Source organism: Heterocephalus glaber, unplaced genomic scaffold (assembly GCF_053883595.1).
Source record: "Heterocephalus glaber isolate CG9 unplaced genomic scaffold, H.glaber_assembly_v1.0 deba00000768, whole genome shotgun sequence".
NCBI lineage: Eukaryota > Metazoa > Chordata > Mammalia > Rodentia > Bathyergidae > Heterocephalus > Heterocephalus glaber.
In genome coordinates this window covers 12,486,292-12,504,997 of record NW_028258162.1, presented here as the reverse complement: position 1 = coordinate 12,504,997, position 18,706 = coordinate 12,486,292, and the positions used below count along the sequence as shown (strand labels likewise).

The window sequence follows — 18,706 nt, the reverse complement described above, 5'->3', positions numbered from 1 at the left end:
GCCAGGGATGGAAGGAGGACACTAAGCCCAGGGGCTGAGGGAGGTGCAGAGCCACTTCTGCAAGGGAAAGTGATGGTATGAGCACCAGCCTATGACACCTGTGGTCTGGCCGCAGACCCGGAGCCTGGCTGGTCAGTGCCCTGGCCCCTACGCCGTGCTGAAAGGATGAGCGGACAGATGCATGCCGGAGGAGTGTTTCCGGGCTGACTTGCAGCCTGCCATCCTCTGCTGCCTGCCGCTTCATGCAGCCCACTCGCTGCCTCCAGTGAGCAGCAGGGTGGGGGAACATCCCTGAGAGGGCAGCTGTACCCCCGAGATGAGCCCCCGGACCCTGCTCTTGCAGGAGGTTCAGTAGGTGAAGAGTGAGGCGACTTGCCAGGCACAAAATCTGTGCTGAAGGCAAACATTTTGAAGCAAATGTTTTAAGAAATCAAAAACCCGTTCCAGACAGAATACCAAGCTTTGAAAGTCAAGACCATTATTCCTTTTCTTTTGCCTCAGGCTCCAATACGGACCAGCACAGTGGTGGGCCTTGATGTCAAATTTTGATTTTTGTCTCCTCCTGAGATCTCGGTTTTTGCATTCGTCATGTTTCAGAGGGGCTCTAGCATTCCCGCTAGGGAAGTGGTGGCGAACCTATGGCATGCGTGCCTCAGCAGGCTGCTTGTTAGCATGGAAAGCTCTGCAAGGCTCGCCGTCATTGCCCACCCCCACGCTTGTTTGTAATTCCCTCTGCAATCTCTCTCTCTCTCCACCACTGGGCAAGGAGCAGAGTCTGATCGTTCACACGGAGCCTCAACAGTTATTTGTTGAATGAAACAATGACCGCATGAATCCGTCAACCAATCCGCCGGATCTCAAATTGTTCAGATGAGCTTCCCTCATCATCAAGCTCTCATTCTCCCACTCAACTCTGAGAATAACAATGGAATAACCCTGTCCTTGTCTTTTCATAGTCTGCCCTTCCTGCCTTCAGATGCACACACCCCTAAACTAGCAAAGCCAGGGACTGGCCATGACCTGCTGGTGAAGCTAGATCTCCTCTCCTGGGAAGGGTGGCTCGGGTGCCCTGACCCTGGGTAAGACAGCACATTAACTCATTTCACTTTTTGTTTTTGCTTACTCTTTTTTTCTTCAGTCCTGGGAATCCAATTCAGGTCCCGTACATGCTAAATGTGTTGGCTAAATGTTTTGCTCGTGTGAAACAATCATTGATTGAGGCTGTGAAGCTTTGCAGTTACATTTGAACTTCAGACCCACAACGAATAATGCTTTAATATAAGGATGACCCAAATATTGCATGAGACACACTTGTACTTAAATTTTTGTTATCTGAAATTCACATGTAATTCTACATTCTCTGTGATCGATGTACAATTTGTGTTCTTGCTTTTGTTTCTTTTGTTTTGGCAGTTCTGAGGATTGAACCCAGAGCCTCCACAGAGAGCTACATCCCCAGCTCTTTCTTTATATTTTATTTTTTATTCATCATGTAAACCCATATCCAGATGAGCAACAAATATTTAGGGAAAGCTGAAAGAGGCTATCTCAACTATTTTGACTTGCTTCCAAGGAATGTTTATGAAACATATACATGCATGTATGTATAATATATGTGTGTATTTCCAACAGGTCAACATTTCCTGGAATATCCTGAGACACTGTTCTATCTCCAATTCATCTGCCTTTTTCCCTCACTGAGTTTACATCCCTGTTGGTCCTGATTCCAATGAGGCACTAGACAGGCTCAGTACAGCTCTTGGTGAGCGAGTGCATAATAAACGCACCACTAAAAAGGGAAGTGATTCCTCTGCATTGTGCCCTAAGTCATAGATGAGAATCTCTCCATGAGTCATATAAGATCATAAAGGGATATCCCATCTGCAAAAGTCTTGAAATAACAAAGGAAGCTTTGAAAGATACATTTTTGGTAAGATGCTAAGTATGGAAGAACACCAACCCAGACACCGACTGTGTTAGCCTCCATTCCCAAGCCCTGGGCACACACTGCAGAAGACTCAGGCTCAGGTGACTCCGACCGACTGGCAGGACTCTGCGCTGGGCCCCGGCCCCCGCCCACCCGCGCAGTCCCATTCATTCTCCGACTCCCATTCCTATTGCACCCTAGGACACATGCTGTCTTAGTTCCTTTTCTCATTGCTGAGACAAAATACTCAACACCTAAAGTTAAAGAAGGAAAGGTTTATTTTGGCTCACAGTTTGGAGGGCCTTCAGTTCATAGAGGGCTGGCTCCAAGGCAGGGTGGCACAGCAGAGGGGCATCGCAGGGGGGAAACAGTCCATGGCAGGGCAGGCAGAAGGCAGAAGGCAGCAAGTGACCTGGGTACAGCAGTCCCCTTTCCGTCCCCTATATTCTGTCTGCAGCACCCATCCTTAGAGCCGGTAGCACTCACACCCAGGCTGGCCCTTCCCATTCTCCACTCCCAAAATGATGCCAAACAAATCGGTGGACTAATTTAGCAATCACACACCCTTATTCCCAGTGTCACACACCCTAGATCCAGCCACCTCCAAAAAGCCCCATCTATGACCCCATGAGACTTTGGGAGACATCTAGACATAGGCCACAGGACAGGTGTAGACAGATTGGGTATATCTGTGATGAGGAGGGCATATGACACAGTTCTCAGCTGCCCTGATAATGGGCCCCAAACTTGGGCAGAGCCCTCAGGTGGGAAGAAAGTTGTATCTTCCCAAACCTAAAGGACAGTCCCTGCTGCCCACGATCAGCAGTCGGGAGGTCCCTGGTGCCCATGAGTCAAGATAGACATTTTGCACTGCTTTACATCTGAGCTCCAGGAATAAAAGTGCTATTTTAGCTCACCAGAATTATTGTTACTTGATGGAAGGAAGAACAGAGTCCTTCCTCAAGGCTTCCAAATGGTCTCCAGGAGGATTTTCACCAACAACTGACTGCAGACGGACGGTTTTCTTATCATCATCATTGTTAAAAGTCCTTCCTAGCAAAGTGCGAAAATTGTGATAAAGTATAAGCGTTTTCTGTGCCTGCGAAGGGAAGTTTGACTATCTGAATCACAAAAGGCCACAACAAAGATGTGCAGTGTGCTTCTCATATGAAGGGAAAGAAGTTGCTTGAATATATTTAAATACTGTTGACAAGAAACTGCTGCCTTTAGAAGCTTAGCTGTGAATTAAGATTCATAAATGTACACATATATGCAAATGAGAATGTTAAAAAGGGACACTTTATTCTGAATAACGTGCATTATTCACACTCTTGATAAGTCATCAAGTTGTCCAGCCTGGGCTTAAATTAGTGATGCTCCTGACTCAGCCTCCCGGTGTCCTGGGATTCCAGGCATGTGCTATCATGCCTGGCTTCACCTTGCAGTTTTATGTTGTGGAGACAGCTTCTTCCCTTCTAACCCATGAGCTAACCTCTGCTAGCTTTAACCTTGTCTTCTGCCTTCCGAGAACTCCAGAGAATGAGGCCCTTCCTCTGGATTAGGCCTGGGCTTAAGGGAATGCTGGGGCTGGCTTGGTCTTCTGTTCAAACCACTGAATCTCTCCATATCGCCAGTAAAGGTGTTTTGTCCTCTTGACATTCGTGTGTTCACTGACGAAGCACTTTCCATTTCCTTCAAGAGCTTTTATTTTGCATTCACCACTTGACTGTTTTGGTCCAAGAGGCTGCCCTCTTAGCCTGTGTCTGCTTCCAATACAACTTCTTGGATGAGCTTAATCGTTTCTAGTTTTTGGTTTAAAGTAATAGATGTGTGACTCTTTCACTTGGACACTTATGGTCCATTATTTTAATTGGCCTAATTTCAATATTCCAGGTACTTAAGAGATCCATGGACAGGGCAGATTTTTTTTCTTCTCATCATATTCTAAATATGTCACATTTAAAATGTATTAGATATTATAAACAATCTAAAGGTGACTTAATGAATATAGGTAAGTTGTGTAGGTTGCATGCAAATAGTGTCCTGATTCACATAAGGAATGTGCACACCCCAGATACTGGTACGCTCAGTGGCTTCTGGACCCAGTGCCTGTGGGTAGTGAGTGAAGAGTGCATTTGGTTTCCGTGGTATCGGCCGTGTGCACTATTTCACCTGCAGGATCCACCACAGGGGCTGCGCCGACCCAACACCTGACTCCCTGGACAGTGCCCCTGCAGATGCTGCAATGGCCCCTGCCCCGCGAGGTCCCCAACAACAGGTGCCTTCCTAGCCCCATTTGCAGGGGCAGAAATGAGCTCAGGCCTGGCCTGGTCCCAAAGTGGGACTACTTGGACGTTTGTGCTGCTCTCAGTTTGGCAGCAGGATCGCTGCTGCTGCTCCTGGATGCCCGCTTGTCAGCCTTACGCCTCCTGCCCCGCCCTGTCCAGCCCCCCGGACCGATACCTCTACTGAGCGTGGACTTAGGGACTTCCTCCTGGGCTCCAGCCTCACACCCCACGTGGGCCCTGGATTCTGACCTGGGGTGGTCTCTTGCCTTTATCATTTGTTAGTTGTGGCATAGACAAATTAATTAACTTCTCCATAGTGCTACTTCTCTATATGTAAGACAGGAACCACAGCAGCACCAACACAGCTGCGAGAATTAAACCGCAGCGTCTGCATGTGGCTCTACTTTCGGATTATTTGACATTGGGCATATATATATCTATATCTGTATTATATCTATCTGGTCATATCCATGGAGGCAGGAAATATCTCTGCTTCGTCTTCGGAGTTGTCACAAACCCAGCACAGAGCCCTGACCTGTTGGGTGACTGTGAAAGGCGAGCATTACTTACTTCACAGCGTTTCTCCAGATCCCAGGTTTTAACACGTGGATGAACACATTAATCTCTCCCTCGCCCTGCTAAGGCAGCGTGGGCTTTATCACACCGGCCAGGAAATGGAAGACACAGCAGCAACCCAGACAGAAACAATAGCGGCGACTGAGTTCCCAGAGCTGAGGTACAGGCAAATAAAACATTAGATTGGGGAGATATTTTTATCTGTGAGAACCCGGCTTTCGTCCCCTGCTTCCAGACTCTGTGCGTCCTCCTAAATGGAAGGAAGGGGAGAAAGAGACTCAATGGGAGGGAAAAGGATGCCTAGACCATAGCGGGTCCCTAGGAAGGGACTCTGGCCCCACTCCCACCTCCACCCCAGCCCTGGAGGCACTGCATGAGAGGACAGTAGAGTTCTCCCTCCCGTGGGCTGGGCGCCCTGGGAACAGAGAGAGCTGAGCGTGGGCGGAGAGCCGCTCTCCTGCTCAGTGAGGCGGAGGGGCTCACTGCGGGGCGGGTACCTGCTGGCTGGCTGAGTCCTAGCCAGGTACTTGTAGGGCTTTCAAGGTGAGACTGAACTGAGCCCCGGGTCCCCGGCTGGAATTCGCTGCAGTCGGGGCCTCACATGTGACAGAGGCAGAATCAGAACAGGAAGGCCACCCCATGAGGCCACCCATGGCCCTGCCCCCGCAGCAGTCCTTGACGTTTCACTTACAGCTGATGCCCTCTGGTGACTCAGGGCTTGTGGATGCTTCATGTCTCTCCAGCGACTCCACCCCTCACTTTCACCTCTAGACCAGAAGCCCATGGAAGCGGGGACCCTGCTGGTCTCATCCACTGCTGTGCCTGGCACAGAATAGATATTCGGCTACTCGCTCAGAGAATGAATAACACGAATAGGAATTCATGGCTTGCTCTATTAAGCCACCAACAAATCCATTCGCTGGTAGGAAACAGGGAGGACTGCCTAGGTTAATACCTCTCTGAAAGACAAACAGGCGCCTGCCTTCCCTAAACCTCCGGCAGAGTTCTGTAACTCTCACAACAGATACTTTTAAGCTTGGACAATGAATGATAGGATTTTGCTCCTGGGAACAATGTACTATTTTCAAAAATCCCTCATGACAAACCTCAAGACTCTGCCCTACCTGTGGAAGGTGAGTTTGGAGCCCAGGATGGCTGCTGTGGTCATAAAGAAACCGGAGTCCCACGACCAGGAAATTCAAAACAAGGGATACAGATCTATCTGCTAATGCCTTCTTGACAAAGGTACATCTCTGGGTTTGCTTCTAAATAATCCAAACAGGGAGGAAAAAGTAGGCTGAGCATGGATGAAACAAAATCAGCCACAAATTCATAGTTCAAAACTCACAGGGTTTATTATAATTCTGCCTTCTTTTGTATATGTCTGAAATTTTCCATACAAAAAGTTTGTGAGGTTTTTTCCTCTTTAATTCACTCACATCTGTCTCTGGAGTAGTGCCAGCAACTCCCACCCTGTGGTAACCACACGTCCCATCTGTCCCCTGCATGATTTGTCAGACTGACTTTTCGAGCTCCTCTACTCTGTCTAAATCCAGCTAACTTCCGGAAGTAGTCAGAACAGTGCAACTTCCAAGCACAGTGCCTGAGACACTTAGAAAAATGAGCCTGTGTTCATGGGGCCAGGACCGTTGAAGAACTTCAAAAGCAAGCCACGGTGAGAAAAAAGACTCCCTTTTACCAAAATTAACTATCATTATTCCAAATTTTTGTTATTTTTCTGTGTGAACTTTCAGACATGTATCATATTTACTTCCGGCGGAGAATTATTCTCCCAGCCCAACAAAAAGAAGAGTGAAATGCAAACTGGCTAGGACGGGGCAAGATGAAGCTGCTTACGCAGCAGAAGCCCAGCAGACCTCCCTGGTGGAATGACCTCTCAGCAACCCGCCAGCCTGATCGGAGATGAGTTACCTCCAGCTGCCCCTGTGGAAGAGCCAGTGATTAGAAAATAGGAGCCTCTCGTGGACTTGCAGAAAAGGCCTGAGAGAGCGAGCTGCCCATTTCTTCCAGAGCCCAGATACCTCTTAGCCCTTCCAGGTCTGCCAGCAGATCCCTGAATTTACTGAGAAATGAGAGACACAGAATTAGTGCTATTACTTTTGTAGGGAAAAAGGTAAATGGTGAAGTAAAAAAATTGATATGGAAGGGTATAGTTTGGTGTGTTAAGTTCTGCCATTTCCAGACAAAAAAGAGATGAGAACAAGCTAGCTTGTACAGAATTTTCCTTTCTGGAAAAAACGACAGGTTACTTGTGATCTGACCCTTTCCTTGTATTCTGTCACTAATTTAGGCTTCTTCCTTTTTTTATTCAGTTTTTATCCTTTCTAACATGAGTTTAAAGAAGCTTACAACAGTACATGATTATTTGCAGATGGCATGACACTCTACATAGAAGACCCAAAGAATCCCATCAAAAAACTCTTAAAATTAATAACCAACTTCAGCAACATAGCAGGATACACGATCAACACACAAAAGTCATTAGCATTTATATACACCAATAAAGAACTCAGTAAGAAGGAAATCATGAAAACAATAGAATTCACAGAAGCTTCAGGAAAAATGAAATATGTAGGAATTAACTGCTACAAAGACCTCTACTAAGAAAACTACAGTACTCTGAAAAAGGAAATTAAAGAGGATATCAGAAAATAGAAAGATATCCCCTGCTCTTGATAGGCAAAACTAATACTGTCAAAATGGCCATACTCCCAAAACTGTTATACAGGTTCAATACAGTCCCAATCAAGATACCAACAGTATACTCCACAGAACTAAAGAAAACAGTCGTAAAATTCATATGGAACCAGAAGAGACCCAGAAGAGCAAAACTAATTTTGAGCAACAAGAGGAAAGCAGGAGGCCTTACAATACCAGACTTCAAGCTATACTGCAAAGCTATAGTGACAAAAATGGCACAGTACTGGAACAAAAACAGACACACCTATCAATGGGACAGAATAGAGGATTCAGAGACATCCCCAGACACATTCAGCTGTTTGGTCTTTGACAAAAGGGCCATAAGCATGTGTTGGAGGGAAGACAGCCCACTCAACAAGTGATGCTGGGGAAACTGCTTATCTGTTTGCAGAAGGCTGAAACTGGACTCATATTTCTCACTGTGCACTAAATTAAAGTCAAAATGGATCAAAGACCTAAACATTAAAACAGAAACATTAAATCTACTGGAAGATAAAACAGGTGAAACACTTGAAGACGTGGGTGTAGGAAAGGATTTTCTAAACAGAACCTCAGTTCCACAAGAAATAACATCGAGAATCCACAATTGGGATTATATCAGACTAAAAAGCTCCTGTACAGCAAAAGAATCAATCAGTAGACAAAAGAGAAAACCTACAGAATGGGAAAAAAAATGCCAGCTACTCCTCAGAGGACTAATATCTAGAATATACAAAGGACTTGAAAAATTTCAACCACCTAAAATTAAAGATCCAGTCAAGAAATAGGTAAGAGAAATAGACAGACACTTCACAGAGAAAGAAGTACAAATGGTCAACAAATATATGAAAAAATATTCAATATCTCTGGCCATTAAAACAATGCTAAACTTCCATCATACTCCAGAAAGAATGGCAATCATCAAGAAATCAAACTATAAAAATGCTGGCCAGGCTGTAGGGAAAAGAACCCTTCTCCATTGTTGGTGGGAATGCAAACTAGTACAACCATTATGGAAATCAGTATGGAGATTCCTCTAAAACCTTAAATTAGAAATACCATATGACCCCGCTATCCCCTTGCTAGGTATCTTCCCCAAAAAGCTTCAGTCACCACACTGCAGCAATACTGGCCTACCAATGTTTATAGAGCACAGTGCATTCGTGATAGCTCATGCCAGCACCAACCCTGATACCATCACCAGCACCAGCACCAGCACCGTCAAAATCACTGTGAACGACACCATCCCAACACTGCTTATGGAATTTGGGTGGAGACTAAACATCTCAGAATTCAAAAGTGTGAAAGTCAAGCATTAGCTTATCTTACTACAACACATGCTGGAAAATAGAGTCCCCTAAATTACATAGCGCCATATACAAAGTCAAAAATAAAAAGACCAATAGTACTAGTATTTCACTTGAAAATATGGTTTTTAATATATAATTTTAACTTGGCTCAAGGAGATACAGAACCAAAGAGTGGGATAAAAATGAGCTACTGCCCAGACAGGAAGCAACCCGTAAATGGGACCGATGGAGAGACAACTAGAGGGGCCCTGAAGTGGCCCATCATCCCTATTATTGGTAAATACTGATCATTCCCACACCCTTCTCTGCTCAAGGGTGAGTTAAGAGTGAACAAACAAGAAGTTTTTTAAAAATGTGTGTGCCAAAGGTGAAGGGGCAGAGCAAGGAGTCACCTGTGGAAGCGATTTTCAGGGGGATACAGAGGAGACCTCTAGGATGCCCTCAACAGTCTCAGCAGACCACAGTGACTTCCATTAAGGAGAAGCATGGAGTCATCACGGCGAGGGGATGGTGAAAAACAATGCAATGTACACTTAAAATAATAAGAATAGAGGGTCAGGGATTTGGCTCAGTGGTGCCGCCTGCCTCTCAAGCGAAAGGTCTGAGTGTGATCCCTGGTACAGAAAGAAGAAGGACAGGAAGAAGAAGGAGAAGGAGAGGGAGGGGGAGGGGGAGGGGGAGAGGGAGGAAGAAGAGGAAGAGGAAGAAGAAGAGAGCAAACGGATCCCTTTTCCAGCAACATATCTGAATTTGTAAATGGGCCACTACCTAACCAAACCAATTTAATTTAGGGCCCAAAAAAACAAAGTAAAAATAGAAGAACTAAAATGCTTGGAGCTGTATATAATGTAATGCTGAATAATTAAGTCAGTCACACAACAAACTGGAGAAGGCAGAGCCAAAGGGGGAAGAGGGTATGGTGAAATGACAGGGAGAAGGGAACCGTCATCTGAATAAGGAACCTGCCAGAGGAGAGTCCAGAATAAACAGGAGAGAAATACAAACAGCAAAGAAAAAATTAAAAGCAAGAATTTTAAAATATTCAAGTTCAGTGCTTAGAATGTGCTAAACTATACCATTCAGGATACATTTTTAAGCAAACTCATGCCAATATTTAAAGGAAAAGAATCTACAAATGTGCAGGTCATTGTCCTACGGTAGAGTATAAAACAGAAAAAGTAGAACATAAATCTAGTTCAAGGCCCCCCCACCCAGAAAAAGAAAACAGGGCACTTGCTTCCTTAGACAAAAGGGAGCGATTCAGTGTCTGACTGCAGATTTATACGTATCTGTGAGGACACAGAGAGAGATTCAGAACATCTCAAAATATATCAGACACTCTTTTTGGAAAAGAGTACTTGGGACGGTTCATTGAAAAGCAATTAATTGGTGGAAGGAAATAAACTCTGAAGAAGAATGAGGAAGAGGGTTTGGCTGCAGCGGGGAATTCTCTGTCTACCCTGAAGGAGGCACCGCCTCAGAGGCGAGCCAAAGGAAACCCATTTGACAGCTGTAGAGATGGGCACTCTGCTCCTGTAAGTTCCTCCCCACCCACTTCTATTACAGGTTCAGCTAGCAAAACAAACGTCACCCTCGAGATGGGACAGGTCCATTTTTCAATCCACCTCCTAAGAGCAAGGTTTATTTAAGTTGTTAGTAGCGTGTAGCTTTGTTTAAAGCAAAATGTCAAACACAATTACAGTAGCGCTGAAACTGACCTACTTTAAAGCTGATTTGATTTAAGGGCTATTTTTTCCCCAAACTCTTGGTGTCTTAGCAAGAGATGTTGAAATAATAAACAGTTCTGAAGCTACATTAAAAAGTGAAAAAGAGAAATCATAATTTTGGCCCAAATTTCTAGACTGGGGGTTTCACTCGGTGATGACAACATCTGTGGGCTGAGAACAAGGGCAAAAATAAATATGACGAATTGCAAAGATTGCCAAAAGCTCAGAGCAAAAATTATTAAGGGAAAATGCTCTCCAAATAAAAGATGCATGACCCACTCCACATTTCAAGTCGTTTAGCAGCAGCCCGATGCTGTTACGAAAAGGTTAGGAGCAACTCCTCTTGTTTATTCAAGTAGACTGACTGGAGAATGTGATACCTTTGCCAGGGCTGGGGTGGGGGGAGCGTCTTCCCTCAGATGGGAGGCGTTCAGGGCTTGGGCGGAAGGGGTGTGCAGCAAGGACAGCGTCCTGGTGCCCGCTCCTGCTGCCATAGCTCTTTCCCAGCACCGTCAGGTTCAGTGGAGGGGTGAGAAACACCGGGCTCCAGCCACGTCCTCTCCATGCGGACCCAGAGCTGGGGGCCCCGACAGCATCGAACTGGCCTCCATCTGCTTTTTGTCAGCACTCACATTCTTCTACACATCCAGCTAACGTCTCCAGACATCTACCGTGTGGCTAGAGGCTTGTTCACCTTTAACTTTTAGTCACCTCATTCCTACTCAGTAAACTCCCCAAAGACGTACTAGTGCCCGGTGCAGGGCTGGGGAAGCGACCCACACCTGTTCCCGCTGCTCCTCCCTCCGCGGCCTCTCGTGGTGTGCAGACCAGGTAAACTCTGAGTGACACCTCCTCCAATTATCCTTTCTTGAAGCTCTCGCTTGCTAAGAAAGTCTCCTCGAGCCCTGCTCACCCTCTCCCAGAGGTCAGAGGCCCACAGGCCCCGAGCCCCAAGACCTGGACGTCACTCTTCCCCTCCTCGCCTCTGACGCGCTGCATTTAGGGTTCACTGTCTCATGTTTATGTGTCTCGATCAATAGTTGCTTCAATGAAATAGAGCACTGACTACTCTTTTCCATAATGATGCAATGACTCATAAAATTCCAAAACCATTCAGGGACTGGATCCCTTCAGTCCCTATGCCTTTAGTAGACACCAAAATGACACACAAGATCTGAGATGTCACCATATCCTGACTAGGAGGATTTACTAGACTATAGAAAGACAGTTTTGAGATCCAATACACTTGTGAGACTGTAGCCCCTTCGATGCTTGCAGTTTAGCTGGTGCGGACAGGACGTCCCAGGAACATCCACTGTGTGACCCTCGCTGGTCTTCTGTCCTCTCGCTCCAGCAAACTGGCACCCTTGGACTCAGGCATTGCCGCATGATTTGCCAGTTGAATGAAAAGAAAGTAACAGTAGTGCCTTATAGGCAGGAGCTGTCAGAGGTATGTGGGCTTCTTCCCATTCTCCTTCCCCAGACCCTTCATTCAGGGGAGCATGGGTTGAGAAGGGTCAACAGGTGGGTGAGCGCAAATTTCAGCCCAAGACCAGCCCAGGAGGATGGACACACGGCACAGGGAAAAAGAAACCGTGTTCATTGTTGCTACCCTGCAAAGCTTAGCCTTCCTACTCAGACACAACCACCCTCTGGGTGTGCTTCCACATATAATGCAAGGACACCTCGAACTTCACTTTCAGCAAAACCAAAGCAGCCATCTCTGTAGACCACATAAAGTTTTGGTACAATTTCACTATCTCGGCAAAGCAGTTTGGTGGAAAAGTAGAAAGTTGGTTATTTGCTCAAAGAGAAAACAAACTAATAAAATATGTAAATCCAGTTATTTGCTAAATGTGCTATGTTGAATGCTCCATGTCAGGCATCTGAGTTGCACAAGCTGAGAACTATTCTTTTGCAATGCAATGCTGTCTCTATGTGCTCCTTTCAGCTAGGCCGTTTATTAGGATCTGAGCTTTCCTTCCTTAGGCCTTTTTCTTGGAAAGCTTCTTGGAAGGTCTCGCAGCAGCCCATGGGGAGCTCTCTCCTCTTCACCTCTGCCTGTGCCCCTGTGCTTAGGGTTATCTGAGATCCCACAGCTCAATGAGCTGGAGCTGGTGGAGTTTCCAGCATTGCTGGGCCCAGTGCACTCTCTGACACCCAAGTTTGTGTGTCTGAAAGCTTTCTTTCTCATTTTCGCTTTGTCTTCGGGCTCACTGTGGTGCTTTGTAAAGCTGTTCCATTTCCCACTTACTAAGCCCTTTTCCTCAGTTTCCCATCTCCAGCCTCTTACGGGACCAGTCCTTCTAATGAAACATAAGCAGAAGGCCAGCTTGTGGGCCAGTGAGGCCTTGGCTTGGCTTTCTTCTCGCTCCTGTATTGTTAGGCTCTGTCGCTCGCTTATCTCCAAAGCCTAGAAATTAAGCAGCCCCTCTCGGGAAGGGGTGGCTTTGGCACACCTAATCTGAGGAGAACACCCCTAGGAATAAACATTAAGGAGAAACAGAGCCGTGCATCTTCCCTTTGAGGATGGGTGCATCGGGATCTAACATCCCATCCTCCTCCTCCTCCTCCTCCTCTCTCTGCTGACTTAAACTATGTAGATGTCTCTCTGTGGTGATGATCAGTCCAGTTCCATCCCCAGTGCAGCATCTTACACCCCTTAATAAGCTGCCCTAACACCAGTACTGTGACTGGTGCATGATAGATCTTCCCAAAAATATGTTGTTAGGGCCGGGGATTTAGCTCAGTGGTTCCGCTGCCTGCCTCGCAAGTGGAAGGATCCGAGTTCGATCCCTGGTACCAAAAAAAAAAAATATGTTGCTAGCTGAATGAATGGATCGGAATTAATTAGCTGAATTTCTGGAAGTATTTTTGCAAAGAAAGTTTGTTAATTCGTGATTAATGTTGCTTCTTATCATTTGCATTTCATCTGATGTACCATTATTAATGGAAGACTGATTGAATGAGCATTAATGTGATTGAAATCTGAATTCATGTATTTTAATAATTTATTGTATTCGTAATTCCAAGACAATAGGAGCCGTAGGATGGACCATGTGTTAGACCAATGAAATTCAAAATGATAAGCCCCTTTTACCTTGAGAGCCACCTAAATCTCTCAGTGAAAATTTGCTTGTCTGCCTACAATAATTTTCCTTGCTGGTGACAAGTAGGTAAATTTTCTAGCTCTAGTCAAGGAAGCCTCTCTTTTCCTCAGTCTGCAGACCTGTACTTCTGCATCAGGAATGACAATGCATGCAATTCAATGAGCAAGTGAGGCTGTAATTCAGGGCTGTGATGCCATTCAAGGAGTGAACTCTCTAAGGTTCACAACAGCAGCAAAATCCTCAACTGAATTATGTTTTCAATCTGAACCCCCAGCTGCCCTAGGTATTTCTCCTACATAAATAGCATTGAGAGTGTAATGCATGAACCTACTGCTGTTTGCTGACGCTGTTCAGTAAAGCATCTGTTTTGTTTTTCACTGAAAATAGATGGAATCCACACAGAATGGAACAGGAATAACAATCCTAGATGAATCGAGTTCAGTTATCATCTCAGTAATACCCTGAGCACTGAGAAGTCTACATAAACATGTTGAGTACCATGGACTGGTGTTTGTAAATGGACAGCTTTTGGTTGTTTGGCCAAATGCACTTCTTCAAGTTTTAAATTATCTGGTTTGAACAATTTTGCATGTCAACAGTTGACTTAATTCAACTAAAAAATCCATTACATTATGTAAAGCCTGGTGTGAGACATTACCCTTTGCACAGTGAAAAGCAGGATATTGAACTACAAGCACCTTCGCCATCAGAAGGCAGATATAGTTCCTCACATATATATATTTGAGATCTTGCCCATGCAGTCTGTGTTAGACTACCTGCAGCAATTGCTTATATGTTCTATGAGTATGATTTTTATTCTCCATGTTATTTTTATGCTAATTTGTAACTCTTATATTTTATTTTTAGTTATTTTATGAAACATAAAAAACTTTACATAACAAAATCAGACACACATTTTAAATACTGCATTGTTCCTCTGTTGTGAGAAACCAAAAGTGGAGTAAAATGTATAATAGATGTTGGGAATGGGAAGAAAATGTTCAGATGGGAAGGGGAACAAGGGAGAGGGAGGGAGAAAGAAGGAAAGGACAAGATAAAAAGTGAACATAGGAGGAAAAATGGAAACAAAGCTTCTGTACACAGGGAGGGGAGGGGACTTGAGGGGGGAATGGGATAAAATAAAATAAAATTTATTTTAAGAACTTCGTATAGCATACTTAATCCTCTCTTTAAAGTCAACATGAGCCCTTGTTACCCTTGTGTGCGCCCTGCTGTTTCTCCTCTGCGATGCCTGTTTGCCATCCCTACCTTGGAGCCAGCCAATTACGGACTGAAACCTCTATGAACTGTAAGCCAAATAAACCCCTCCCCCTCCAACTCTGAGTGTCTGGTATTTTGTCTCAGCAATGAGAGGAAAGTTACCAACACAGAAACTTGGTACTAGAGAAGTGGGGTTGTTGCTGTGACATTACCTGGCCATGTGGCTCAAGAGCCTCTGAAACTGGCTTGTGGGAAGGGGAAGAAGTCAGAAAGTAATAGAGATGTTGGCTACAGAAGTAATGTTGGAATGCCTTAGGCTGTTCTGTATGGGAGATTCTAGTCAGAGCTCAGAAGACCAGAAGGATGATAAAGACCAGGCTCAGGAGGTTTCTGCTTCGAAGAAGGACTGCATTGGCTGTTGGACTCCAGATGATGTGTTATGCCTTGTCTGCATTTTGTTCGTGTCCAGAAATTTTTCCTGAGACTAAGATTGGGGGTTTTGAACTAATTAATCTTGCAGAAGGGATTTTAAGGCAGTCAAATATTGAGGCAGTGGCACAGCTACTGTTAGGGGCTTTTAGCCAGATCTATGTTGAGAATCAAGAGCAAAGAGCCCAGCAGAATGATTCAAAATGTTTTGAGTTTGGCCCAAAAAGAAGCTCTAATAAAGCTGTGGACTGCAAAAATAGAGCAGAGGAGATCGTAATTGCTGAGAAAGAATGGAGAATAGGAAAGATGGCCAGAGGGCATCACAAGAAGCGGCAGGACTCCAGCCTTTGCAGTCTCAGAGTGGTAAAAGTGAAAGATTGTACTTTGAGGAGAGAGCCCCAGAGCACCACGTTCCAGAATGGAGGCAGCCTAGGGAAGTTGTTCCTTGGCATTTGGTTCATAGTCACTGGACCCTACAGCCAAGAGAGAAGGAAGTCCGGCTACAGCTCCAGCTGGCAGCAGACCTTGGCGTCATCCACGTGGCGCTGGTTTTAGGTCCATGCAGAATGCAAGAAGTGTGGGGTCAGGAAGGCTTCACCCAGATCTCAGAAGAAGGCCTGGGAGGCCAGGCAGTGTTTCCCTGAGAGGGCCGTGTGTGCAGCCGTGAGTGTGAAGTTGAAGGTGCAGTGTAGACCCCAGAAGTGTGGAGAAGCCAGGAACGTGGATCGTCCAAGGAAAACTGCAAGGAGGGAGCAGAGCTGGCCCAAGAGGGAAGCCATGGGAGCTACAACCCCCAGAAGTGCCACAGGGGTGGAGCCACCCAAGCCCTTTGGAGTTCACAACTTGCCACAGATCGCTGGGGAGGCTGGAAGCGGAGCTGTGGAATGTAATGTTTGGCCTGCTGGAATTTGGACATGCTTTGGTCCCTTTCCATTGTATCCTCCTGTTTCTACCTTTGGGAATGGTAATGTCTGTCTTGGGCCATTGAATGTTGGAAGTGTTTAACTTTCTCTTCATTTGTACAGCGGCTTGCAGCTAAGAGTTTGCCTTCCATCTCAGAGGAGACTTGGGATTTGGACTTTTCAGTAATGCTGAAACTGTTAGGAGTTTGGCAGCTCTTAGAGGTGGATTAGATGCTTTGTGTAAAGAAATGTACATGAGTCTTTGGGGGCCCAGGGGTGGAGTGTTAGGGTTTGAGTCTAGATGTCCTCCAAAGCCTCATGCAGAGGAGGTGGAGCTTTCTTTTTCAGAAGTAGCTGAATCTGGAATGTGTGATAATGGGGCTAAGGGTGTGTGACTACTAAACCACTACACACGACTGGTTTGGCACCGCCCTGATCCCAGTAGCCTGAATAAGATAAAAAGGGGTAAAAGATGCTGTTAAACTTCCTTGGTACCTCTGCTACCTTGTGCGCACCATGCTGTTTTTCCTCTGTGATGCTTATTTGCCATCTCTGCCTTGGAGCCAGTCGATTATGGACTGAAACCTGTACAAACTGTAAGCAAAATATCCCTTTCCCTCCAAAACATAAAAAAAAATTAAATAAAGTCAATATGAAGTTAGGATATTTCTAATTGCTCCCTTTTTTGCTTTCAATCATTTTAGCATATTATTTTCTTTCCCTACATCTTTTAACCCTTCATACTTTCTTTTCTCGGGAGAGAGATATTTTATTTGCCATTTACTTTTTGACATAATAGAATTTTTAGTTTATTTTTATGGCATATGTTTGCAATGCATAATAACTGCATTCATCTTGGAAAGTAGGTGCATATCCATATAGCATCTTAATCATTTTCCTTTCCCCTTCCCCTCCCCACCCTCCCATCTCTCCATCCCCAGGTCCCACAAATACACATCACTTGTCAGTTTTACACCTTATTTTTAAACTCCACACTAGACAAGAAAACGAATGTTGCATTTTATACCCCAGCACGTCTCTCCCTGTCCTTCCTTCCTACTCCATTACTGCTAGTCCGGCAGCACATTATTTATAACATCCCATTATTTTAATATTCTCTTATGTTACCATAATCCTTATAATAGTTTGTCTTATTCCTACCTTAAATGACTTCAATGCTTTCGATCCACTTTTTGTCTCGGTCATATTCTAGAAATTCTGGAGATTCTCGGTCATATTCTAGAAATTTCTCCAAGAGGGGTCACCAGAACTACACGCCCTGGGTCTTGCAAGGTTTCACAGCTTTCTGATAAGGGTTTGCTCTGCTGCCTCCTAAATTCCGCGCCACTGGGAAGCGTGAGTGGGGCTGACCCTTCCTGAGCAGCCGCCTTGTTGTTGTGGTTTGGTTTTGTTGGCCTGGATCCATAAAACACTGACCGGCAGACTCAGACGGCGCTGCTGGAGGTGGCTGGCACGAAGGAACGAACGCACAGACAGCCCAGCCTGTGGGGAGGGCGTGCAGGCCCCGCGGTTTGCCCTGAGGAGTTGCTTCGCCCTTGACAGTCTCCGCCTCCGTCGCCAAAGCAGGAAGGGGCTGACAGCTCTGGGTTTTATGTCCGTGCTCAGTGCTTCGCCCCGAGATCACCAGGAAGCTGGCAAAGCTGCTGTCGCAAAGCCCAGCGTCGTGCGCCCAGAGCTCCCTCCCGAGTGAGGAAAGCCCACTGGACCTGGGCACGGCCCGGAGCGGGAGGCCGTGCTTTGCAAACACAGCCGTGCGCTGAGCGTGCCCACTTCCCGCACAGCCTGCTGCATCGAAGTCCGCAACGCGGAGCCGGTTCCCCGCTGGCCTGCGCTGCAAGAGGCCAGCGCCACGTCCAGGGGGCCAGTGTGGTCTAGTTTCCGAAGAAGGCAACCTCCGGCTTCATTATGAAGACAGCCGGACCAGAGCGTGACGTCCTCCAGCGGCAGTGTGGGGCCATGAGCTCGTCAGAGAGAGGCCTGGACCCCGCCTGGCCCCTGCACCCCACAACTTGGGCTGGAGCGAAGCCTGGGTCTGGAGCCGCTTTCCAATGAGCAAACGCTCACTAATCTGTGTCACTTTCTGGCCGGAGCACTTGGCTCCGACATTATCTGGTTTTGTGTTCTGCTAACCTCTGGCTAAAAGCCTTTTCCCTCTGATCACAAAGAGATTTTTACGAGCATTTTGGAGAAGGAAAAGGAGGGAAGAACAGAGGTCGGGTGCCCCGCTTGCGTTTGGCTGGGCTCTGGAAGGTCGTTACTCACTGAAACTGAAAACATTCCAGCATCTGGAAGGGGAGAAAATAAAACAGTCGACTTTGGGCGCCGCTCTTCGATGTCGAGTCTGGCCCCTGAATTCTCGTGGGGCCTTGCGGACAGCTGAGCAAGAGCTGAGAGCTGAAGGCCTGTGAGGCCACGAGGAGCGGACGCTCCGCCTGGCTGCTTCCTCACGGCCCCAGGAAGGCTCCCCAAGCCACCCTCCGGAGCCCCGCTCCTTA

The 18,706-nt window shown here is 46.2% G+C and overlaps 1 long non-coding RNA gene across 1 annotated transcript; it reads right to left on the bottom strand.

The window, feature by feature from the left end:
• Positions 1-738: 738 nt before the first annotated feature.
• LOC147829103 (uncharacterized) lies at positions 739-17,089 on the bottom strand. Its single transcript, XR_015449694.1, has 3 exons — positions 5,289-17,089; positions 4,786-5,041; positions 739-2,980 (listed from the first exon to the last, which is right to left on the bottom strand). It is a non-coding gene; the product is annotated as an uncharacterized LOC147829103 (long non-coding RNA).
• Between the last annotated feature and the right edge of the window lie 1,617 nt (positions 17,090-18,706).